This window comes from Rhodnius prolixus, unplaced genomic scaffold (genome assembly GCF_049639745.1).
Source record: "Rhodnius prolixus isolate KJV_2025 unplaced genomic scaffold, Rpr scaffold_13, whole genome shotgun sequence".
NCBI lineage: Eukaryota > Metazoa > Arthropoda > Insecta > Hemiptera > Reduviidae > Rhodnius > Rhodnius prolixus.
The window spans coordinates 9,315,813-9,342,125 of NW_027411583.1; the positions used below are offsets into that span (position 1 = coordinate 9,315,813).

Genomic DNA, 26,313 nt, shown 5'->3' on the forward strand with positions numbered 1-26,313 from the left:
GGAACTATCCGTTGAATGGCACACTTTTAGCATCGCTCTCACAACATGTTGTGGTAGCGGACGCCATCTTATGGAGCGGAAATTTTCTATGCTACTTCGACGGAGCGGTGATCGCTACTAGCAAAGTACGTGCATTTATAAAAACAAGTTTGCAATTTTTCCAATTTTTTTTGGTAATTAAACGCAACTCTCCCAAAATCTACCAAATAATTATTAAACCTTCTTATTTGAAACAGATGTAAAATTAATTTTTAGACATTTTGTGTATGCTTGAGAACATCTAAAGCTCTTAACATTTGATTTTTCTTAGAAAAATCACTCGGAAAACGACTTATTTCCCGATATTAAGAAAAATACTAGCTTTACTGCTTTGGCAATATTCTTAGTAGAAAGGGGATGAAAAAATACATAAAAATGACCTAACACGTGCTCTTCTTTCTCTTTGATAACAAGTTAAAAAATTGAAATATGATTAATAAATACCAGATTTTGAAATGGCCTAGCACCTTTAATTTTAAAGACGAGTTGTTTTTTATTTGACCGATTCCTCGCCAATCTTAATTCAAAAAAAGGTTATGTTTAGGTTGTATTAGTTGCAGAGTGTTCAGAGAAATAAAGCGCTCCCTTTGGGAGCGATCTGGTAGCGCTCTTGTCTGCTGAATGCGCCCATTGACTCGCCTTAAATAATTTAAAAATAAGAAAAAAAGTAAGTAATGATTATACGTGTAACCAAAATTTAAAATCGGCAAACCGGAAACGCCATTAGATTAATTAAATAAGACTTTTGAACATTTTAGTGATTTTTTTTAATGCTTTTTCACTATGGAATGCATTTCACAAATAAGTAAATAAACTGCACAAACTGCGGTAAAAAGTGCTGTCAGTCTCTTCTAGGGCAGCATCTATTCATTGGCAAAAAACACTGGACAAAGTGCAATCAACTTGAAAGCGGAACTACGCAAAAAAAAGAAAGAAAAAGACATTGACCGACGGGCCGAGGCAGACTTCCTCTTTGTCCAGTAAATGTTCGCAAAAACGGAAACGGACCCATTTCCCTCACTTGTGCATAAAAATCAAACCCTACTCCCGGTTTTTTCTCTAGATTTTGGTTTTTTTGTTCCTTACTTTTTCTCTCTCCAGAAATTCATCCTTTCCATAACATATTTCGATGATGTCCCTTGCTAGGAATACAGTGACTATTTTTTCACTTCCACATCCCTCCAAGAATCCTGCACAAGACACCAAAACTAATAGAGCTTTCCGTGGAAAAAGAAAAACTACCAGCTTTTAGGGTTGATAGCAGCTTTTTTTTTCGCCCCTCCTTTAACCCTATGACCTAGATAAAGGGGGTCTCCTCAGTGTGCCCTTTGCTTAACCCCCCCATAATGTACAGAAATCCTTTAAATCTTTCTCCACACAAAGGTTAGAACCATATCCCTTTTTCTTCCTTCTATCCCCCTACTGTTATGTAATATGTCTATGACAAACCAACCGAATAGTAAATCACCAAAAGCATTCTCCTGCACAGGATATCTCATCCTAAATGAGACTAAAGAGGAAATAAGAAAAAACAAAATTCCAGCAACATCTCGTATTATCCTGGGAAAATATACTGTCTTATTTTCTTTATATTTCTGCAGGATAAAGGAAACCTACATTTTTATTCCCCTAATTTTTCCATATAAAACAATTGAATATAAAATTTTTCAGGATCCCTTAAAGTCGTAGTACATAAATTTAGTTGAATTTCCGTTTTTATATTATTTCTCTTTGGCTTGTGAATATTTAAAGTTTTCTCTATAAAGAAAAAACAGCATACTTTATTATGGATTTCTTATATTAACTATTAAATAAAAAGCTAATCCTAAGTTGGGAATCGAACCCAGACCAAAATAAATCTTAGCTTTGCGGGTCTAGCCTATAACTGCCTAACATACTTTACTATAAATTTCTCATATTAACCATTAAATAAAATCCAAGGGCTAGACTAGTACCGCAGTACACCTTAGCTTTGCGGGTCTTGCCTATAACCGCCTAACATTCTTTACTATAAATTTCTCATATTAACCATTAAATAAAATACAAAACCTAGACTAGTACCGCAATACATTTTAGCTTTGCGGGTCTAGCCTGTAACCGCCTAACATACTTTACTATAAATTTCTCATATTAACCATTAAATAAAATTCAAAGCCTAGACTAGTACCGCAATACATCTTAGCTTTGCGGGTCTTGCCTATAACCGCCTAACATTCTTTACTATAAATTTCTCATATTAACCATTAAATAAAATACAAAACCTAGACTAGTACCGCAATACATCTTAGCTTTGCGGGTCTTGCCTATAACCGCCTACCATACTTTACTATAATAAATTTCTCATATCAACCATTACAACAACCAAATACAAGGCCTAAAGACCGGGAATCGAACCCAGTACCACAATGCAAATTAACTTTTTTTTCTCAGAATTATACTCCACTTAATGCTTGTTCTACAATAAGGGCACATACTCGTACAAACCCCAGGGTGCTCGGCGCGAGAAATCCTGATTAGTGAATTATCTCGTAGAAAAAAAGTATTCTTCAACCTTAATCTCCCCCTCCCCTCAAAAAAGAAAAAACCCTCCAACCAGAGAATGAAGTGTTATAAGGGAAGGGGGTGAAAAAAAGCTGTGTGATCCACTTTCCAGCCCCCAAACCACAGAATTCTCCCAAATCCCCCCAGCTCAGCGGGCAGTAGATTTAAGTACTTAGCATTTCCGGTCTGAATGGGGAACTCTGGCTGGCTAGTGGCCCTGTTTGCGCCAAAACCCTTCTCCACTCCTCCTCAACACCAATTGCCAAACTTTAAACCCTAAAGCTTCCTTCTACCTAGTTTATGCTTTTGTACTGGGGTACCAACCAACATGGTTCCACTTGTGCCATTGCCTCGTTTTTAGCCTGGGGTCTACCCCCCCCCTTAACCACGAAAGCTTTCAGGTCAGAGGAGTCGGAGGAGGAGGAGGAGAAAACCACTACGAAGGCTACGTCCTGCATTTCCACTCGTGTACTTACACTACTACATTCGTATTCATTTGCCTTAAAAATCTCCCGCAGAAACTGGAATTCCCACGTGGCTGAATTTAACCACGCTTAAATGTTCTCATTAACCATGGGTGGAATTAGTGGGTGGGGATTTACGAGGGGGAACCCCACCCAATAAACAGAACCTTTCTCTCTGTTTTCTCTCATGTTGGTACACCGGAAGTAGTCGAGCTCCTTGTTGTTGAGAGCATGATTAGCTTTTGCACACTCATCTTCGTAACAACTAATCAAAATGCATTCGTCTAGTCACACACACATTTACATAAAGTTCTCTTGATTCCCTCAAAAAGAAGCCCACTAATATTGCACTCACGATGAACTTAAAGATGTATTATAGTACTAGTCTAGCCCTTGTGGATTTTGTTTAATGGTTAATATGAGAAATTTATAGTAAAGTATGTTCGCTAGTCGCCTCCGCCAAAGACACCTAACCTAATTGGTAGTTGGACGTTAAGCCTCGACTGAAAAAATAGGCGATTACTTTACTTTTACTTTTATCTTTATTGGAAAGTTTTACAGAAGGCGGTTCTCTTGGCAGTAGTTTTATCGCACCAGAGCAGCATTGGTGGATCTCTTATTTTATATCTTCTTACGATCAGAATATCTACATCCAGATCAAAAGGACGAGTTGGAAAACGTATCACTGTTGAGGAACTCACAGTAAAATTTTAATTAAATAGAGAAATATTAATAACAATTTGTCTACTTCCGGAAAAAAATACGAACGAATAATTTTTCCAGAGAATTTTATAGAAGAGGGAACGCATCTGAGAGGAGACTAAGGAGGAGTAGGGGAGGAAAAAAAGGCAGAGTGATTGCACAATGAGAGAGGGGAGAGATGGAGATGGATGGAGGGGAAGAAACTGAAGACAGGAAAAGAGAGATAAGCATTTCCTCTAATACCATCCTGTAAGATTAGACGGAAGGATATGCCAGCGATGGACAGCCGAAGAGCCCAGAGTAAATATTAAAATTTAAAAGAAAACATACGGTATACCCCATTACATCGCTTCCTTTCCAGTAAATCCTGGCCACATAATGGCTAAGACAAGTTCATACGTTATTCCTGTTTGCCAAGGGGATCAGATAGCCATTAGGTAAATACCTGGTTTAGACCCCTGGGAAATGGGAGAAAATCTCTGAAAATCTTCCCTTCCTCCACCTTTCCCATTTCCTTTTCCTCTTCAGTGTTCTCCTTTCGAATAAATCCAAGAGAAAATAAGTAATTTATTATCTTTCTTGATAAGATTACAATAATTCATGAATGGAAATTCTAATATTATTGTCTGGAAAAAAAAATCTCACTTATCTAGCCTAAACAGTCATCTATTCATGGGACGTAGTTTATACGTAGTGGCTCCAGTTTTGCTATTGGTTATTCTACTGAAGGAAGTGAGAGTGGTGAACTTCCGGAATTAACTATTAAATTTACCCTGCATTATAGATTTATACACCTGTCTTCGGCACTGACTTAGCCCGCAGAAGTTGCACTACTCAGAAGTTCAAGTTCGATTAACTACATGAAGCGGGGCTTAAAGTCCAACTACCAATTAGGTGTCGTGGACGAGGGCGGAAGCTCATACTTTACTACGATATAAACATTTCTTTCTAGCAAATAAAAAGTAGTCATACGTCGGGATTCGAACTGGGGAAGTTACACTTATAAAGCCACGCTCTTGATCACTAGACCAACAACTAACTACTTAGTAGTACATTGTTTCAATCAGGGAAAGTAGATGCCAACAGTTAAAGTAGAAGTTCAATGGAACGAAGATAATATTGGTAAATAAACTTGAAAAAATATCCAAGCTCCGTTGAAGCCAAGAGAGCATCAATAGGGAGGGCATCCTGACGAGTTCCGTTTTACGACATGTAATTGATGATCGACGGATTCCGGACTGATAAAAAAATCTCTATCAGGCGATACAAAGTTGGATTCGAAATGCTAGATAATATCAGAGAACGACATGCTTTTTTTTCTGACTGGTTTATTTTCTTCAGAGACTGAATCTCAGATTGGTGACAGAAATAAATCCCATACCTCTGAACATGGATGAAAATCCGTAACCAAGCAGGATCATAAAAAAACAAAAAAAAAAAAAAAACAGGCACACCATGTCGGTCACTGCCGCTGTTTTTGAGCGTGCTATTCAAGATCAGAGCTTGAAACAGCTGCTTCGTAAGAAGATAATCACTCCATTAGAAGCAAGCTTGCACCTGTTTGAGCATGTATTAACCATCGTGACGTAACATATTATTGATAATTATTGTTATCACCTCCCCACACCCATGAAATCATTATCTACTTAGGTTAACCTTAAGTGTAAAAGTTTTAAGCTCATAACTTTACCCCTTCCAGCTGTGAAAGTTGCAGCGGTACAATTAATTTCCCAGCTGTAAACATAACGTCTAAAAGTTTGAAAGTAAAAAAATGTCCGAGTTTAAGCCAATTAGATTAATACAATAAATAGCAAAAATAATAACTATTTATCTTTTTATCTTTATATGATTTATTATTGCAGAAGTATCCGAGCAAAAAGTGTTCAGTAATGGCGCGCGGGTTGTAGTGGAAAGATTGGAGTAGTACCAGAAGCGGTCGTAAGGGACCGCCGAAGTGGATGGTAGTAATTTCTGCACACAATACGATCTACGTCACCCAAAGTACACAAACTCAGATCCGCCAAGTAGTACATAACCTACGAAGATAAGGAACTACTTGGATCCTTTCCAAATAAGGTTTGCTACATCCATATAGTTCTGGTTTTTTTCTCTTAGAAGAGAGCAAGTTAACAGAGACTTGAGAAGGCCGAAGTCTTAGAAGAAAATGATGTGATTTTTAGAATGTTCAGCTTCAATGCACAGAGATAGATTTCTTTAATAAACTTAAGAGAAATGGTCTCAAGATATCCCGGGTCTGGCGTAATTCGGTGGAAATTCCTTCAAAAACATTGGAGGATTTTATTTAAAAGCCTAAAAGGTAAAGTTATCAAAGGGATTAGAGTGGATTTGTTCATTTACAGAAGGGCGACTAAACCAATGAAACATTGAGGACTGCCGTTAATAATTTTTCTTAAAGAGATGGTTTACATCAGTAAAATTCTAGTCTATAGCCCTTACTGTACATCCAACTACCAAATTAGGTGTCGTGGACGGAGGCGACTAGCAAACATACTTTACTGCAAATTTCTCTTATTAACCATTAAATAAAATCCAAGACCTAGACTAGTACCGCAATACATCTTAACTTTGCGGGTCTAGCCTATAACCACCTAACATACTTTACTATAAATTTCTCATATTAACTATTAAATAAAATCCAAGGGCTAGACTAGTACCGCAATACATCTTAGCTTTGCGGGTCTAGCCTATAACCGCTCGGCTATCGTTGCTCCTTGAGTTTACAGTAAATTCGAGAGTTCGAACTTTGTAAATCGTTAGGAAAAAGTCATGAGAGTGATCACACCAGAAAATATTAGATTGGGGGAGGCCCTTTTTGATCTGTAACCAGCCCTTCAGCCAAGAGTATGAGTTCTAGGGTAAGAAGAAGAAATAACCATTTAAAATTCTAATGTTACGAAAGTAAATGCACATCCAGACATACACTCTCACACATATATCAGCATAGAAAGTTGTTCGCCATCCTGCAAGTGAAAAGAAACAGGAAGTGAAACCCACAGGAAGTAGAAAAAAGCTCCACACACTCGTACTAACTTTTTCAATCGAGCGCCATCTTTAAACAAGTCTTGAACAATATTTGAACTTCCCACCTGATTTGTGTTGGAGCTTCGCTGGAAGCTTTCCTCCACTAGGCTTTTCTCAACTTACATCAACTTTTCCTTCTCTGTTTTTTTTTCCATCAATCTAAGATTTCCCCACCCGCCAACTTTTTCATTTATTTATTTTAACTTCCTCTGATGTATGGAGGAAGTTATGAATATGTAGATTTTTTTTTTTTACATTTTAAGAGTTTGCCGGCAGTATACTTTTTTCGAATTTCCGGTGAGTCGAAAAAAAAAGAAGTTTTGGTAAACAATACGTGTGTATGTATCCAGTGCCACTCAAAAACAAGAAACACACAGAAAGTTTGTATTTCTTATTTCTGTTGGTAACTAACACCAAACTGTTGTAAATAACTGGCATTTCCGGTTTTGAACTCGCTATTGAAAATTTGAGATAAACGCAGTACTTCCTGTTTAAAATAAAAAAATTAGACTCATTTATTTTCAGCTTTTTCTTTGGTTGGAGGGGGGAAATTCTAATTGAAATGTGCAGAATGTATTTTGTTTCTGTCAGGCAACAGGGTTATAAAAGTTTATTGCTTTCTCTCATTTATCGCGTAGCTCTTACAGGTGGCTAAAGACGTTATCAGTTGTAATTAGTCACGTCACGCGATCGCCCAAGCAATCGCAACGGTCTTAATGTTTCCCATTTACAGCTGTCGGGTAATAATAAAAAAAAAAGGAAAAATAAAATATCCCTTTCTGTGCACACTTTGGAGGTGGCGTACGATAGATTGATAAGGAACTTCCGATTTTCTAGTCATCATCAACTCAAGCTAATAACTCCCTGCAGAGAAATGGATTTTGAAAGAGTGTCTTCCGCTTTCTGGCCAATACTATTGGAGTGGTATTCAACTTTATGATAAATACTTATTTATTACTGCTCATGATTCGCAAAACAGATGTTTAATGAAGCCGCAATCTTGGAGGGAAAAACGAATTTACTCTTAGAAGTAGGTATTACGTAACTAAATAATTAATTTTTTTCCTTGCGTTTATTGTGCTACAATCAGCGCTTTGGCGGTGTAAGTAACAGTGATAACCGAGTAACAAACGAGTGGAGAAGTTACCCAGTGCTAACACTCCCAAACATTATATGGTTAGTCACTCTCTTCACTTAAAAGATGTCTTGTCCGGGTTGTCAGGAAGAATTCTAGAAGAAATATTTCGAGCTAGAGGGATTTATATGAGATTGTAGGTTGAAGTGGAGTTTTCTGTATCGTGTTTTAGCAACTTGAGTGACAAAAGGAATGTGTATACGTAGTCCAGGTTGGAGACATAAAATGGAGCGTGTAGTTCGAAGTATTTTAGATTGAAGAGATTGAATCCTTTGAAGATTGGAGCGTTTGGTTGAACCCCACAGCTCTATTCCATACGCCCAAATGGGTTTCAAAATAGAAGTATAAATCAGTCTTTTGTTGTCCAGAGATCTATCGTCTAAGAATCTTTTAAGTAGTCAATAGCGTCTGTTTAGTTCTGTTCTTTTAAATTAAGGTCAGTATGTGTAGTCCAGGTTGGAGACATAAAATGGAGCGTTTACGATAGTTCGAAGTATTTTAGATTGTAGCGATTGAATTCTTTGGAAATTGGAGCGTTTGGTTGAACCCCACAGCTCTATTCCATACGCCCAAATGGGTTTCAAAATAGAAGTATAAATCAGTCTTTTGTTGTCCAGAGGGAGTTTTGATCTATCGTCTAAGAGTCTAAGAGTCTTTTAAGTAGTCGATAGCGTCTGTTTAGTTCTGTTCTTTTAAGTCTAGGGTGGGGGAAATAATTAATTAGAAGAATTCTTTTTAAAATTTAATTATTGCACCTGATTCAGATATTGTGGAAGAAGAAGCTGGAAGCATGAAGAGATGGAGAGATGAAATGACAAGCTTAGATGAAGTCTGCGACTCCCCACATTAGTATGAAGTTGGTAAGAGTTCAATTAAGTCACAGGAGTTTTTTTACCCCCATTCTACTTTTTAAGTGTAGCTAATGAAATTGTAAATCCTTTGCCAAGACCAGGAAGAAGGAGGATGAGGGGGAAAAAAAGAGTGGCGCACATTAAGGAAAACGAGCGAATGGTTTAAATGGTGTGGGTGTGACGAAGGAAGTTGGTTGGATGTGCGCGCGTCCGTCGGACAAGGGAAGTGGAAGATGTCCCAATTTTCAGCGGTCAGAGTATTTCTTCTTTTCCATCAACTCTAGCCGAGAAGGGGAGGGGCTGAATCCTTGAGGCTGCGAAGGGTCACAAGGGCTTTTCCTTTTCATTACTCTCTTCATCTCAGCTAATTTACAGTCTTTAACTTACTTCCGTTCAGCAACCCTTTCCATCTGCCACTTCTTGTATCTGAATTCTCCCCACTGCTTTTCTTTTGCTAATCTTCATCCACTTTACTAGCCACTTCTCAATTATTACTTCATTATGGACAATTCTAGCGGATTAATTTCTTAAAAACGGAAAAAATCCCTTCACTTCAACTTAATATCTTTATCAATAAAAAGTAAAGTAATCGCCTATTTTTTCAGGCGGGGTTTAAAGTTTGTAACTTAAACCAATTTCATAAATGCGTAGAATCTCTTGAACAAGAGAGTTAGTTCTGCATTTAAGATATAGTTATTGTAAAATATAATTGAAATACACGACGATAAATTAAGGCAAAGAGATGGAGGGACTCAATATTACTCCCATCGGGACTCTTTGGTATAAATAAATCTTGACGTAGTAAAGAATTTACTGTTTCCCAAATTTTTACAATTTTTTATTTATTTACTTTGCAACTGTAATAGATACAACAAGCAAAAGTGATGAGGGTAAGGAAATGGCGCAAATACACGTGCATGCATATACGAGGGTCGTTTGAAAAGTCCGTGCAGTCAGAGAGATAGCACCACTGGCGCGTATCAAGGTTATGTTTAGTTAGTAGCATCTCTTGGAAGAACACACACCAAGTTTCAGCCAGATCGGTCTATTTCTTTGTGTTTGGCATTCGTTTGAATCGAGGAAGTCGAGTGATTTTCAAAAAATGGACGAAAAAGAATTTCGTGTGTTGATTAAACACTACTTTATGAAAGGCAAAACGCCTGAGGAGACTAAAGAGAAGCTTGATAAACATTATGGTGACTCTGCACCTTCGATTAGAACAGTTTATAAGTGGTTTCAAAATTTTCGGAGTGGCCATATGGGCACAAGTGACGCTGAACGTTCTGGACTGTTGAGGTTACTACTCCAGAAATCATTGATAAAATCCATGATATAGTGATGGATGACAGAAGAGTGAAGGTGCGTGAGATTGCTAGTGCTGTGGGCATCTCGAATGAACGGGTACATAATATTTTGCATCAACATTTGCACATGACAAAGCTATCCGCAAGATGGGTGCCGCGATTGCTCACGCTTGACCAAAAACGAAATCGTGTGAAGTGTTGCAAGGACGGTTTGCAGCTGTTCCAGAAGAATCCGCAGGACTTTAAGCGTCGTTTCGTCACTGTGCATGAAACATGGATACATCACTACACTCCGGAGACCAAAGAACAATCTAAACAATGGGTTACCAAGGGGGAATCTGCGCCAAAAAAGGCGAAGACCGTTCCTTCGGCCGGAAAGATTATGGCGACTGTCTTTTGGGATTCGCAAGGAATAATTCTCATCGACTATCTGGAAAAGGGTAAAACTATTACAGGTGCATATTATTCATCGTTATTGGACCGTTTGAAAACCGAGCTGCAAGAAAAACGCCCACGATTGGCCTACAAAAAAGTCCTTTTCCATCACGACAACGCACCAGCTCACACCTCAGCAGTTGTGGTCGCAAAATTAATGGAAATAGGGTTCCAACTCGTTTCACATCCCCCCTATTCACCAGACTTGGCTCCCTCGGACTATTTGTTCCCCAATATGAAGAAATGGCTGGCGGAAAAAATTTTTTATTCAAACGAGGAGGTGATTGCAGAAACGAATGGCCAATAGGATTGGACAAATCCTATTATTCGGAAGGGATCAACAAACTAGAGCAGCGTTGGACGAAGTGTATAAGCCTAAAAGGAGACTATGTTGAAAAATAAAAAAGGTTTACCCCAAAAAATTAAGTAGTTTTTATTTTTGCACGGTCTTTTCAAACGACCCTCGTATATGCACTAACATACATGCATGTGCGCCAAGAGGCGTGAGTGGAGTGAACGACGACCATCCCAGTGATGGAAGCCGTTAGTTCCATCAGATTGGCAAACTTACGCAGCAACCATCCTAGGCGATCGGCGATATTTGTTGAGATGATCGCGTGGCCACCGCCGCCGCTTTAGTCTGCGCTGTGGATTTGAAGGAAGTGCTTGTAGTGGACATGTTGTGGATCAGAGGGTTGTAATGACTGTCTATATATTTGAGTGGAGTTTTCTGCAGCGAGATTGGGGGTGTTTCCAGAGACGAGAGGAATATTTAGATTCGAGTATATTGTGTGATTGGAGACATAGAATGGAGCGTTAACCATGGTTCTCTCAGGATTTTAGACTGTAAGGTCTGAAGTAGGTTGATGTTCGTTTTTTTTTTGGCACTTCCGTAGAGTTGTATTCCGTACGTCCATATTAGGGCAAGTAGAACGGTATATAGTGTTCGTTTGTTTGTCAGGGTCAGTTCTGATCGTTTGTCGAATAGCCTTTTCAACATTTTATACCTCAGATTGTGGTCAATTCGTTTGAATCTCGTGTGGGGAATCTTACAATTTAAACCATATTTTTTAAAATTTCTAAAAACAACTTTTCCTTTTTCAGAGGACCAGTAAACTAACTCTGGCGAAAGCTCAAATAAAAAACTTAAAAAGTAAATAAAAAAAATGAATAATAGCGAATAATTCCATTTTACAAGAAATAATGTAACAATGCCCAGGATACATAATTAAAACTTATATAAAAACCAGAACGATACAGCTGTTGCCTAGATCATAAATAGGTAGAACCAGCTGGGCCTGACAGGCTGAGGTCAGATTAATTATCAAATAAAACCGTTTAGATTATTAATAAACTTAATATTTCAGAGTCATTAGTCAAACTTGAATTAACTCACTTTTCTTTCAGACTTTTCCATTTATTGGAAAATGTTTACCAGTTTTATTTATTTATTTTTAATACAGAACGATATAATATATATTATATATTTTCTTAGAACAGGTAATAAACCGCCACACTAGACTTAATAATAGAACAGAACTGAACAACGCTATGGACTACTTAAAAGACTCTTAGTCGATAGATTAAAACTCTCTCTGGACAACTAAAGACTGATTTATACTTCTATTTTGAAACCCATCTGGACGTATGGAATAGAGCTGTGGGGTTCAACCAAACGCTCCAATCTCCAAAGGATTCAATCGCTACTATCTAAAATACTTCGAACTATTTGTAAACGCTCCAACCTGGACTATACACACTGACCTTAACATTCCTTTTGTCACACAAGTCGCTGAAAACAAGATACAGAAAACTCTCCACTTCAGCCTGCAATCTCATATAAATCCCTCTAGCTCAATATCTTTTTTCTAGAACTTTTCCTGATAACCCGGACAAGACGTCTTAAAAGACAATGTGGTCTCGTGATCTCCTCTCAAGTGAAGAGAGTGACTAACCATCTCATATTTGGGAGTGTTACCACTGGGTAACTTCTCCACTCATTTACTTCTACAATTCACTGTTATCAATGTTACTGCTAGCGCTAACGCGCTGATTGTAGCGCAAATAAACGCAAAACAAAAAAAAGTACAGGTAAAGATTGCGATCTCAATTATGTTTGTACAGGAAATATCGGTTTTAAAAGACCCCTGAGATAGAAAAATAGAGGTTTCCGGAAAATGAAGTGAACAAAACTTTTTTTAAAAAAATAATAATATCAGAAAGCGGAAACTTAATGTTTTGACTTTAATTTCAAAATCCCAAAACCGGAAGTACCATTTTTTCTGAATTGATTTTTAAGGATTTTTAAGGATCGCTTTTTAAGAATTTTTTTTTTTTTTTAAATATTGCAAATAAAAGTTTTAAAACATCAAGTTCAAAGAAAAGTAGTTGAAGATGTTTTACAGAAAATATACATAAAAAAAATAAAGGAACTGGAAAATCTAAACAATAGGAATGGCACTTCCGGTGAGTTTGTTTTAATAGCCTTTAAACCGGAAATTACTACCACTTACAAAATGTTCGTAAAAAAAAAATACTTTTTTGGACTCAGGGACCCTTAGCGAATTATGTTATTTCTATTTAAAAAAACTTAAAATTGAAACTTTTTCAAGATCGTAATACTTTGGGTGCGTTCCACTTGGCGACCACAACGACCAAAACATACTTTCAGGCGTTCCACTTGGCGACCGCGGTCGTTGTGGTCGTGGCGAAAACGTCACTAATGATGTCACTATTTTCGCTCACAACGACCACAACGCCCCACCTTAATAGCTGGGTCGAAGTAGGCGTTCAGAGTTGGCGCAATTTTTAAAACAAAATATGGCGACCGAAAAAATTATCTCATGTAAATGAAAGTATTATCTCATGTAAATAATAGAATGTGTTTCTCGAAAGTCTACAAAAAATAAATAAATAAATAATTACTTATCCCTTTAAATACTAAATCACTGAATAACACAAAATCATTTACCTGAAATAACTTTTAAATTATTCATTTGAATAAAGATCAATTACACTGATAGCTAATAATACGTGGCCTAAGTTTTCGCTTTTTATCATTGCGATTTTGTAAAATTACATTCCACTCTAATCGGAACTAGATAAAGAACTCTCTAAAGCATTATTAATAAATATCCAACTGCTGCCACAAAAGACATTTTAATTTTATTTAAACGTAAATTTTATAAATACTCCAAAATGTAATATAAAAAATTGAATTATATATATACTTTTAACATAAGTCGACTTTACCAATAATTAATAAAGTTTATCATAACTGCTTATAAATGGGGTTTAAATTAAAAAATAACCTCTTCAAGCTTCTAACTTATTTCCGAGGCCGCCATATTATGTAATGTTTACATGAACGGTTAAAACGACCACAGTCCGTTCCACTTGGGTTTTCGATCGCAACGCTCACAAGCAAGTGGAACGGCCAAAATCGCGGTCGTGGTCGTGGTCGTGGTCGTGGTCGTTGTGGTCGCCAAGTGGAACGCACCCTTTCTCTTGCCTTAGAGACGTTAAGATAAAGTAAAAAATTATCTTTTAAAAGAAAAAAAATTCGTTTTTGCACTATCTGTGTGTGACGTCCTAACTTTTATGATTAAGGTAGGCCGTGGATAGGAAGTGTAATATTAGTGTCAGTAACAAGTGGCTCCTCCATGGAAAAAGAAAAATGGCCTCTAGTTCCATTAATAAATAAGAAAAAAAAAATGGTTTATATATATACTTTTTTAATGATAGATACTAAAATAACAGATGACAAAAACAGAATTACCTGTTGACTTGCTTATGTTTTTTTTTAAAAAATTTCACAGAGATTTGTTGAAGAGGCTGAGTGGAAAAAATATAGCTCACAAAAAGTTATAATTATTAAATAATTTAACGTAACAGATTTTTTTTTTTTTTTGTACATATATGAGTGTGTAGGGCTTGTGGAAATGACAAAAAAAAAAAAAGAGTAAACAGGAAATCCGGTTTGGTACATTGAGGTGGGAAACTTCTGGTTTTTGGGTAAACAAAAGTGGTAACACTGGCAACATAACTACAGAGTAGTGGAAAAAGGCTAGTTTGTGGGCTATGATAATGTAGCTCTACTCCTCTGTCCGGGCTGAAATATGAGTTGCTACAGCTTTAAAAAAAACAAAAAAACACGGACATCGTAGAGGGATACATGCAGGAGTGTTAGGAAAGTAAATCATTCTCTGCTGCTGACCTGAATAGCGGCTGACTACAAAATGACATTCTCCCCCACCACCATACAGATAGCAAGCATGGTATGGGGGGGAGCTTTAGTGGATGGGTGTGAGGCACTGCCTCCTCGACCCCTAAAACTCAACTACAGCGGTGTGATGTAGAGTGTGCCACTGTCTCTATTCTATCATCACACAAATCACACCTTATTCTAGGGCACTTCATTTTTGTTTTTGGTGGTTTCTGTTAGTCCGTTATCTTTACACCAAAATGCGGAAGTATCTGCCGTGATTCTCTCTCTCAAAGCTTCCTTTTTTTTAAAAAAAAATTACAATCACACAAGTTAGAGGAAATAACAAATTAACTCAAATATTATTTCGATCATTTTAGTCTGATGTACACATCCGGTGCTTGTGCTATGTGCCGCAAATTACAGATAGCAACTTACGTCATGCTAGCAGCCGGAAGTAATTTTAGAGAATCTTCTTTGTTTGTTTGTTTAACCACAAAATATTCGTCATGAAAAGTGTAAAATTTTGTATTATGACGAGTATATTCGTCATGCGTTTTCAGTAGTGACCATCGGCAGTTAATTTTGCAATTTTAGTTATAACTAAAATTAATTCGTAAACTGCAAGAATTTTGGAATATTTTGAGGCCATCTCGAAATAAAAAGAACTAATAGAAGATGAATTAGTCTTCGTAAATGTATCCTTGTCTTTTATTAGTCATCACTGAATCAATAACGAATTCATACATTGTGTTAGGCTAGACCAGGGGATCCCCAAACTTTTTACCCAGGGGGCCAGGTTCACTGTCCCCTCAGACCGTTGGAGGGCCGGACTATAAAACAAAACTATTTTAAAGTAAAAAACAAAAAACAAAACGGGAACAAATAGAATATTTCAGAAATAAAGAACAAGTAAATTTAAATCAACAAACTGCCCAGTATTTCTGTGGGAACTATAGACCACCTGCTTTTTGGCTAATGAGATGGTCCAATGTCCGGTTTAGTTATAGTGCTTTGCCTTTCTTCCTACTTCTGGCTGTTATTTGACCCTGTTTTCGGAGCTGTGACGCGTGCGCCCCGCGTCACCGGAAGTAGTACTGTATATGAGCGAAGCCGCCACATACAGTGCTCCTCTCACTGACTACCAATGAAAGAGAGATGCCCCTTCCGACTAGACTATGCAGTAAGTGGTGCGCCTGGTCATAAAAAACGGGATGAGGATCCTTTTGTTCCCCATTTTTACCTGTATTCAAGAGGTGGAGCTTTTTTGTGGCTTATGTGCGGGGTTCAAGATTTAGCGATCATCCAAATTGCTGAGTCGTGGGCTACTAATCTGCCAAGGATATTTCCCTGTATAATTGTTGGTATTTTATCATCTGGTCAGGGATTCATTTCCATAAATTCCAGTCTGTAATGCTGCCACCTACTCGGGATAATTGCAGCAGTGTGCATTCTTTGCAATTTGGTATTTATGCAAGGACAGAGTATTGAGTGAGCTGTTTAGTGGCGCCAGGTTTTTCCGAGTTTTGTGATTCTTTGTCGGATTTCCTCCGCAACACTTTATCGTTTGAATCCGTATTTCGAGATAATAAGGTAATTTAGAAAATACTTTTGTCCGATCGAAGAAAGTAAATCAGTGTGTAGCAAGCTGTTACCAGGTCAACAAAACAATAGTATATTCGAGTGCAACGAAATTTATTTTTGATGTATTTGGTTCCAATTTATGTTAATATAAATAAATGAATAAATGTACACGAAATAAATAACGGAAAAAAATATAAAAGTCATTTCATTGCAGCAACCCAATTTCATATCAAACATACTCTAGGTTTGACGAATATATTCGTCATCGAATATTTTTGTACGACGCACCTGGGGGCCAGATTTTTCCAACAAGGTCGAAACAATTAACTGGTTAATTATTAAATTTTATAACACCCTTAAAAAGATTGTCGACTTTAAACACATTGCCTTCCTAAAACTACTAGGTACCTCCCTCACAAGAAATTTCTCTGACGCCCAAATTTTAAAGGTATTCTTCAAAACAACAAGGATGTCTTCTTCCTTGAATTATTTTATACCAAGCAAGAAAGGATATGCCGAAAGAAGTGATGAACGAGCGGAAGTGTTTTTTTTTTTTTAATTTTCCAGGGAACACTTAGACTTTACTTTGCGGGGCGGAAGGACACTAACCCATGAGGCGTGATTTCTGTCCTTACAAAGGCTTTAAACTTAATTCAACTTTCTTACTCACTGTCGTCCATATTAAGCCTCGAGTATTGACTTTAGTCAAGGATGGAACCAGTTGACTAACACTTAGTGAGCTGGATGAACATAAACACGAACTAACACAAAGACAGGTGGCCGAAAGAAAGGTGCTTGTCAAATCCTTCTTCCATTGGCTTGCCCCCTTCATAGCGTCACCCGATTTCTCTCACTTCCTTCCCCGCCCCTCTAACTCGGCTCGGGCGGAAGGCCAGCCAGTCTTCTTCACAATCCTCTCCTCCACCTCCCACTCTTCTCTGACTGGAGAAATAACGTTGTTAATCTTAGAAAAGACATGGTTCTATTTTCAATGATGATAATCTTATAATCCATCATTCATTGTCATTTCCATCATCTCTACCCTTCACCACGTCCTAAATGCAGAACATTACTGATCTTCTAAAATAAAAGAATAGTAGGTTGTTTTTAATGCCAGAAAAATATCAAAAAAAAAAAACATGCAGCTTCATAATTTGGATCCCTTTAATTACTTCGGTGATAATTATGATTGCTTTGCCTTAATTAATTCAAAAATACAGCCAGTTCTTCCTAGGCTTGCCAGCACCCTTTTTTGGCATAACCTTTGCCTTTTAAGGCTCCCTACTTAATCTTAAAAAAAAAAAAATCAAAATTTAATTCTTCTGTCTAAATAGTATCATCATCTAATGTGCATCACTTAAAATTTTACATGAGCTTACACAAATAAGCGGTTGATGGCCCCGGAATTTGGAGAATGGTTGCAGTTGTTGCAGAAAACGGAAGGAAGGAGAGCGAGGCTAACAGGAGTGAGAGAGTTTGATGAAGAAGGAGGGGTTACTTAACTCCAGATAAGAGAAGAGGAGAATTCCTTGAGTAGGCGAGGTGATCGCTTAGCTCTCCTAGTATCAAGCCGTTAACGGTTTGACGAACACGCTGCTTTACTGGCTGGCTGGCTGGCAGTTAGCTATAAGGAGTAGTAGCGTGAAGTGATCTGCGAGGATCTGAGAGGTCGACGGAAGTTTGGCTATGGGGTGAAGCAGCACTTGTCTATATACATATAGTCAGTAAGGCAAGAAGTTCAATCTACCTTATGCACACTATAGTTCTCTATAGTTTAGGTGAATAGTATTATAGGTAACTATAATAGTGTGTGTGTATATATAGTTTCTCTAACGTCCTTTATCGCCCACAATAAGGAAGGGAAAGAGGCTGTAACTCTACTAATGAAGACCCCCATTCTCCTATTAACTAGCTCGCCAATCCACCACACAGTCTGGGTGGTTAAAACTTTGTAAATACATAAATAAACTACAAACTATTTTACAATTATAGACATTAGCCATTCTATAGTTTCTCTCAATAAATTTTGCCCATTAATCAAGTACTAATAAATTTGTAGGTAATTAACAAAAGCTACCAAATAGCTTAACACCTGGAAGTATCTAGATGTGCCTTTTTATGGTGAATTTACTACCACTTCAAATTGTAAACAGTTTCAGCAATTAGTAACTAAACAAAATATTGATGTTACGAGCTAGTACTACTAAGAGCAATGGTTGCCAACCTTTCTTTCGCCCCCCCCCGTATCCCTACAGAAATTTCTCTCGAACCTCACACCTCCCAGAAATTTATATTTTGCTCCAGGATAAATATAATAAAAAAAAAAATCAAACACATGGAGTAGTGGAAAGGGAGGGCACCTTTGGACAATTTCAATTTCTCGCCAAATATTTAAAATATTTATGATTGGTAATTTTCTCCATATGTAGTGGTAGACCTGTTGTATAATTGACAGTTTCCCTTCGTTTTCCAATGTTTGGTAAAGTCCAGAATTGAGGAATGGTTATATGTTTTGTAAGGTGGAAGTAAAATGTTTTGTTGCAGCTTTGGAAGTGGTATTGTGAAGTTTGTAGTGGTGTAAGTACCTATTGTTAGAGTCCATATTAACATTTGGAAATCGTATTTTTAAATCTAGTACTTACAAAAGTCTATTTGCTTGCAAAAAAGTGTTGGATATTATATTTTCTTTTATGGAAGGAGAGGGGCACCACATTTCAACATCACCAGTTAAAATGTGCCGCCCTACCGACCTGCAAGTTTGTGACTTTTTTTTTGTGTTTAATCGCAGAGAAGGGGAAAGTGGTCCGAACCTACTACATTAAGAAGCGCAACAAACAGAATATTTTGTTCAAAGTTCCTAAACACATCACTACATCCCATTACAACATCCCGAACTGAGTCATTCTTGATTATAAACGAGTTATTGGCCAGTAAAAACATTCCTGTGGCTCCTCAGCCTCCTTATTCGCCCTGACTTGAGTCCTTGTGACTTTTTTTCTCTTCCCGAAGTTGAAAAATCACCTCAAGGGAATTCATTTTGGGACAGTCAAAAAAACATTCAAACGGCTGTAACCGACCAGCTGAAGGCTATTCCAGTATCGGAGTTCGAGCACTGCTATGAGGAGTGGAAGAAACGTCTCCAGCGCTGTGTGGCTTCAGAAGGAAGTTATTTTGAAGGTGACAATATAGAATTGTAATTCTTTTTGAATAAACATTTTTTAAAAAAAATCACGTCTCATTACTTAATTTACAGACCTCGTATCCAATGATGTGTGAAGAACGGTCTCTTAGCTTAGTAGGGCACCAATTCCAGATAGAGGGCTAGCAGCTTACGAGCCTATAGAGCATGGAAACTTTGGTTTCGGGTCTTAACAGGAATTCAGGAATTTGGACTTAGTTCGTCCAATCTCCCCTGACATTGCCTTCTGTACCTCGCGTTATTTAAACTTACAGGAAAGACTCAGTTTCTCGGAGTTCATATTCTAAATAATTTTATCAACTATCGGAAGTCTTTTATATTTCAAAAATATGGCCGCCCTAGTTCAGCTAACCCACTTCCTTCCGCTGGAATTTATTTGTTCCTTTGTCTTTCTCTCGCACTTCCTCACATTCCAGGCTTCAGCAAGGGTCTATTGTTTAGGCAAATAAGCGAGTTAATTTAAGAGTTAACTAGAATTATGTATTTTATATATGTCAGTAATGGGGTAAAAAAAAAGTGTCGGCAATCCTCAACCATAGACATTCGTGACCGAATTGCCAACTTACAACAGGTTTGCTATATCACATCCTACGTGCTTGCACTACCATAGGAGCTGTAACCCGGCTGTTCACTTTTCTTCGGTAGGAAATAGTAATACCAAGAAGTCAGGACGAGCCTCTAGAAAGATGAGAGCAGAACAGAAATTATATATCGCCTTTTTTTGCAAAGTGAGAGCCAGAGCCAAGAGGTTTGCACTTATCAAGTAAGGAACCGCTGGAGGCGGCAAGTTTAGAGAGAGATCTGTGGAAGTACGAGAGGAAATTGCTACACTTAGTGAGATGTACCACGGAGGCGGCAGTGATGAACGCCCCCACACATACACACACACACAGGGACGATCTAGAAGGAAATCCAGGGCTGTCACTTCCACATCAACCTCCTACTTCTATTTTCCGTTTTCTCCTCCCTCAGGCGCAGCATCCCTTCCTTCCGAATTCTCCCTCCCTACCTCGTTTTCTTTTTTTTAAAACTGTCCTGCCTTTTCCATCAAACTATTGTGTGTAACACGTCATTTCGTTACGTCAATCATCCTTCATTCTTCTCTGTACTTATAATCTTTGGGGTAGGAAAAAAAGAATTCTCCATATTTATTTTTACTCACGTAGTCTCTCTCACACATTCTTCTATTTCTTAAAAGTGGTTTACACATTATCATTTTTCTTTTTGTGCAAGATTTAAAATTCAATTTGAACTCTTTTTTTTTATTTATTAATTTTTTTTTTTACGCTTTATAATGCCATTCAACATCGTGACAGATTTTTATAAGAGATGGTTACACCGGAAATACCTTTTTACACTAAGGTTTCCTGCGAGAAAAGTAAGATTCTTTTTCAAAAGGACTGAGTTAATAAATCTTCATAAATTTACGTCATATTTGAGTAATATCAACACTATTCAGTTTTTAAGCGGCGAAAACATAACCTTAAACGGAAGTCTGCCTCCTAATCTCTAAACAAACCTTGTTCAAAAACGAAAAATGATAAATAAATCTATATGTATTTGTAATTTATAAAATATATAGAATAAAATTTTAAAAGTCATTTTAGCGAAAAACTCATTACGTAACGATGATGTAATAGAAGGACGAATGCCTCGACCAAAGGATGTTCGACTGGCCTTGTATGCTGACGACGTCGCTGTCTATGCTACGTCCTGGAGATTAGACACGTACGAGGGTCGTTTGAAAAGTCCGTGCAAAGTCAGAGAGATAGCACCACTGGCGCGTATCGAGGTTATGTTTAGTTAGTAGCATCTCTTGGAAGAACACACACCAAGTTTCAGTCAGATCGGTCTATTTCTTTGTGTTTGGCATTCGTTTGAATCGAGGAAGTCGAGTGATTTTCAAAAAATGGACGAAAAAGAATTTCGTGTGTTGATTAAACACTACTTTATGAAAGGCAAAACGCCTCAGGAGACTAAAGAGAAGCTTCATAAACATTATGGTGACTCTGCACCTTCGATTAGAACAGTTTATAAGTGGTTTCAAAATTTGTGGAGTGGCCATATGGGCACAAGTGACGCTGAACGTTCTGGACGCCCTGTTGAGGTTACTACTCCAAAAATCATTGATAAAATCCATGATATGGTGATGGATGACAGAAGAGTGAAGGTGCGTGAGATTGCTAGTGCTGTGGGCATCTCGAATGAACGGGTACATAATATTTTCCATCAACATTTGGACATGACAAAGCTATCCGCAAGATGGGTGCCGCGATTGCTCACGCTTGACCAAAAACGAAATCGTGTGAAGTGTTGCAAGGACGGTTTACAGCTGTTCCAGAAGAATCCGCAGGACTTTAAGCGTCGTTTCGTCACTGTGCATGAAACATGGATACATCACTACACTCCTGAGACCAAAGAACAATCTAAACAATGTGTTACCAAGGGGGAATCTGCGCCAAAAAAGGTGAAGACCGTTCCTTCGGCCGGAAAGATTATGGCGACTGTCTTTTGGGATTCGCAAGGAATAATTCTCATCGACTATCTGGAAAAGGGTAAAACTATTACAGGTGCATATTATTCAACATTATTGGACCGTTTGAAAACCGAGCTGCAAGAAAAACGCCCACGATTGGCCTACAAAAAAGTCCTTTTCCATCACGACAACGCACCAGCTCACACCTCAGCAGTTGTGGTCGCAAAATTAATGGAAATAGGGTTCCAACTCGTTTCACATCCCCCCTATTCTCCAGACTTGGCTCCCTCGGACTACTATTTGTTCCCAAATATGAAGAAATGGCTGGCGGGAAAAAGATTTTATTCAAACGAGGAGGTGATTGCAGAAACGAATGGCTGTTTTTCAGATTTCGACAAATCCTATTATTCGGAAGGGATCAACAAACTAGAGCAGCGTTGGACGAAGTGTATAAGCCTAAAAGGAGACTATGTTGAAAAATAAAAAAGGTTTACCCCAAAAAATTAAGTAGTTTTTATTTTTGCACGGACTTTTCAAACGACCCTCGTATAGTCGGCAGGCTTGACTAGGGCCATGTCATGTATGGACCGATTTTTCACGAAGTGGAAAATAAAAATTAACCTTTTAAAAACAGAGGCTATCCTTTTCTTCACTACGTCACAGTTTTTCATCAATTTTCTATTCTTTGGATTAATTTTATTATTTTTATTATTATTATTTTTTTTATTTATTAATTCACACAACACAGAATAACAGTATGCTGCAAATAATTTTGTGAAAAAACAAAAAATAATGTTCATTAATTATTTTACAAAATATGCACGCCTCGAAGCATTTTATGAAAATAATTCCAAATGAATGTGGATAATTTAATAATAATATAATGTGATAATACATTTAAATTATCAAATAATTTATTTCTACAACAGGTGGCAAAATGAAAATATTTCAAAAAATTATTGTTAAATAATATAAACAGGGAAAAGACGAGTAATAAACAAACGGACAAACAAAAATAAGCCAGGGAATATTTGGCGCAAAAAAACACCAGGAAAATAGTGTGATATTAATTGGTAAATTGTTGTAATGTACGAACAACTTCCGTTTTTACACTAAAATCGTATAGTGCATAATAATACATAGAGGAAATTTTTGTAACTATTTTTTTTTGTAGAAAATTTCAAAAATAGAAAGGGTATTTCCGGTAGGGGGATTTTTGAACGCTAGAATGCGCTCTAGTCGCTTTCACCTTTCACTCTTTGCATCTATCTTTCACTCTCTCTCTCACACACATCATAATACAGCAGAACCTGGATTAACCGGGCTGACCTCCGGCTATATCCACCCAGGAAAACTGAAATCCCGGTTAAACCGGAATACACAGTATTACGTAGAACATTTGTACGTTTTAGCACCAAGTTGTCTTAAAGGATTCCGTTGCGTAAGTGAAATAAAAATTCGACCGAAAGAGGGCAAACGAAAGATGTTTTCTGTAGGACGGAACTGATTAACACTGAAGACTAGCTCTTGAGATTAGGCTGCTCCTCTGGGAAGATATAAAATAATGCCGGTAATTATCCACTAAAAAATATTACATATAACCATGAAGTTGAAAATCGAACCATTTACGACACGTAAATCCCCATGGTCTTTTGTAAGACCGTGGTAAATCCCAAGAAATTCAGTACTAATTGCACTATATTTTGTGTTTTTACATACATAAAGAACCCTTCAAGAAAATCAGGTATAAAAGAGCTACTGCCACGCCTACAATTATGTTACATCGGAAGACAAAAAATTTTCCTGTCGCCGATCCAGGTGGTTCTTATGATGACTCAACATGATCCCGGTTAATCCGAACCCCTGGTTAACCAAGGGCCGGTTAATCGAGGTTCTACTGTATAATGAAACAAAAAAAAATAGTTTTAATCGAGCTTCAATAATTCTCCATCTACATAATTTTATTCAAAATTCAAATTAAAAAAAAAGGAACAAGCGCGTAAAACCCACAGACCCAGTGTCACAGACAAATGCACAAACTGACAATGAGAAAGAGAGCACAGGAAATGGTGGTGGCGGTAGAGAGAGAGAGAGAGAGCGTGAGTGAGAGAAAAGGGTTTACAATTTAGATTTCCCTCCAGCCCAAAACAATCGATTGTACAATCAAAGTTGTGCCATTGCTTGATGATTGTGCGCGTACGTTTGGGGGGGGGGGCGCCGTCGGTCTAAACTAGAGCGGTAGAGATAGTCGGTCGGCCCAATGAGAATATTTAGATTTCCCAATTATACTGGTTACCACTTTATATAGAGTTAATAAAGTGTTCTAGAAAGTAATTTGAACTGCTGCGATTTAGTAGAGTTGGCCAAACTAATTTAAATACGAGTCTACGTTAATATCTTTTTTTTTCTTTTATTTTTAGAAGGGCGAATTCTATGTTAATTATTTATTTATTTATTTTGATTACTTCAAAGTTTTTATGTAGATCCAAAAATCTGATTTGATTTTGTGAAAAATGTAATGTAGATACGTTTAAAGGTTTGCCCGGGGTATGCCGCACCGAGCAAAAACTACAGAAATGCAATTTTCTATTTTTTCAATTATTTGTATTTATTTTTTTATACTTATAATTGGGTCAACCCCTTCCTTCTGTACGTCTTTAACGGTAGATACATAAAGTTAAGTAAAGTAATTGACTATTTTTTCAGGCGTGCTTTACATCCAACTACCAAATTAGGTGATGTGGACGGAGGCGACTAACAAACATACTTTACTGCAAATTTCTCATATTAACCATTAAATAAAATCCAAGGGCTAGATTAGTACCGCAATACATCTTAGCTTTGCGGGTCTAGCCTATAACCGCCTAACATACTTTACTATAAATTTCTCATATTAACCATTAAATAAAATCCAAGGGCTAGACTAGTACCACAATACATCTTAGCTTTGCGGGTTCAGCCTATAACCTCTCGGATACCGTGGCGTCTGGAAGATATATAAATAAATAAATACTTCCGTTAGAGGGATTTTGACCGCCAGCTTGCCTCATTGGGTCCAATCTAAAGCTTAAAGTTTCAGCTTCCTGCAGTTTTCAGTTTTTGAGACACAGCCATTTTCTAAAAAACAACTTTTCCCCGAATTCAAAGGGGACCTGAAAGAAAACGCTTTTTTCCGATTGTAAACTCGGAATAGAAAATTTAATGTTGTTGCCAACATTTTCTCTAATTAGTAAGAGAATACTTAATTTTATAAGATGAATTTAATGATTTTATTTGTTGATTAGAAATCACTTAATAGCTTAGGGACTCCTCCAATAGTGGCCCCCTATCGATTATCCTTATCCGGGAATCCTTAGCTGGACTGACAGACCAAATAATGTTGGTCTTTTTCACGACTTAAGGATCGAAACTAAGGAGTGGATGAAAGAGATCGATTGATTCCTTGGTATTTTTAAATTTGTGCGGAGTGGAGGTTGCCAGTCAGTGCAACCGATGACATCACTGTCATCAAACAGCTGTGTAATGTTACCTAGCCCAATGTATTTGGAATAAATTTCAAAGAAATCAGCTGTTTCAATTGATTTAAAGATAAATAACTCAAACTATTATTTTAATCCTCAAAAAAATAATAAAAAAGCTCCAGTAATTGGAAGAAAAAAAATGCACACCTGCATCAGCTAATTAATTGTTATTAATGCAATTTTAAAGTAGTGCAAGGTAATTAATTACCTAAAGTAACTAATTGACTCACCTTGTACCTCCACCCTTTCAGTTCGTCTGTTCGAATGCAGTAATTGTTCAGCACCATTCAGCCAACTGAAATTAATACACTGAATTAACATTTTAATTACAAACTGGGTAATTTTATCTCTCTCTCACTCTCTCTCTCTCTCTAGAAATTAACTTAAATTAATTGAAATATTTTAATTTCAGAATCCTCTAATATACGACGCAGGTGATGAAGATACTTTTAATTGCGTACTTATTCTAAATGGGAAGATTATGTGTGGGTATTTTATCTTTTAATTGCAAAAATAAATCAAAGAAAGCTGAAAACCATAAATTTCAATTTGGTCCCAGCAAGGGATCTGGCTGAAACTTTGAGACCAACAAACTTGTAACCAGAAGCACGTAACTTTCAGCACAAATTTGTACTAATAATGATCAACATTAATTATTTTAAAGATTATTCCAGGGAGAATGAGATAAAGAGACAATACTGGAGAAAGGGTTGAGATGAGTAGGCTTATCTCTCGATGTGAAAATGCAAACTTACTGATTTTTCACTTTTTTACTTTCTCCTAACCAGGTCAATAAAATTAGTCTAAATAACAAAT

At 37.2% G+C, this 26,313-nt stretch overlaps 1 protein-coding gene across 14 annotated transcripts in view; it reads right to left on the reverse strand.

Annotated features, from left to right (window-relative positions):
- The window catches only part of LOC141447722 (uncharacterized), a 610,137-nt gene that overhangs the window by 56,669 nt on the left and 527,155 nt on the right, over positions 1 to 26,313 (reverse strand). For all 14 annotated transcript variants that reach the window (XM_074115490.1, XM_074115484.1, XM_074115497.1 and 11 more), the window contains one exon: positions 25,728 to 25,792. The gene's annotated coding sequence lies outside the window, so the exon portion shown is untranslated. The remainder of the gene's footprint in view (positions 1 to 25,727; positions 25,793 to 26,313) is intronic.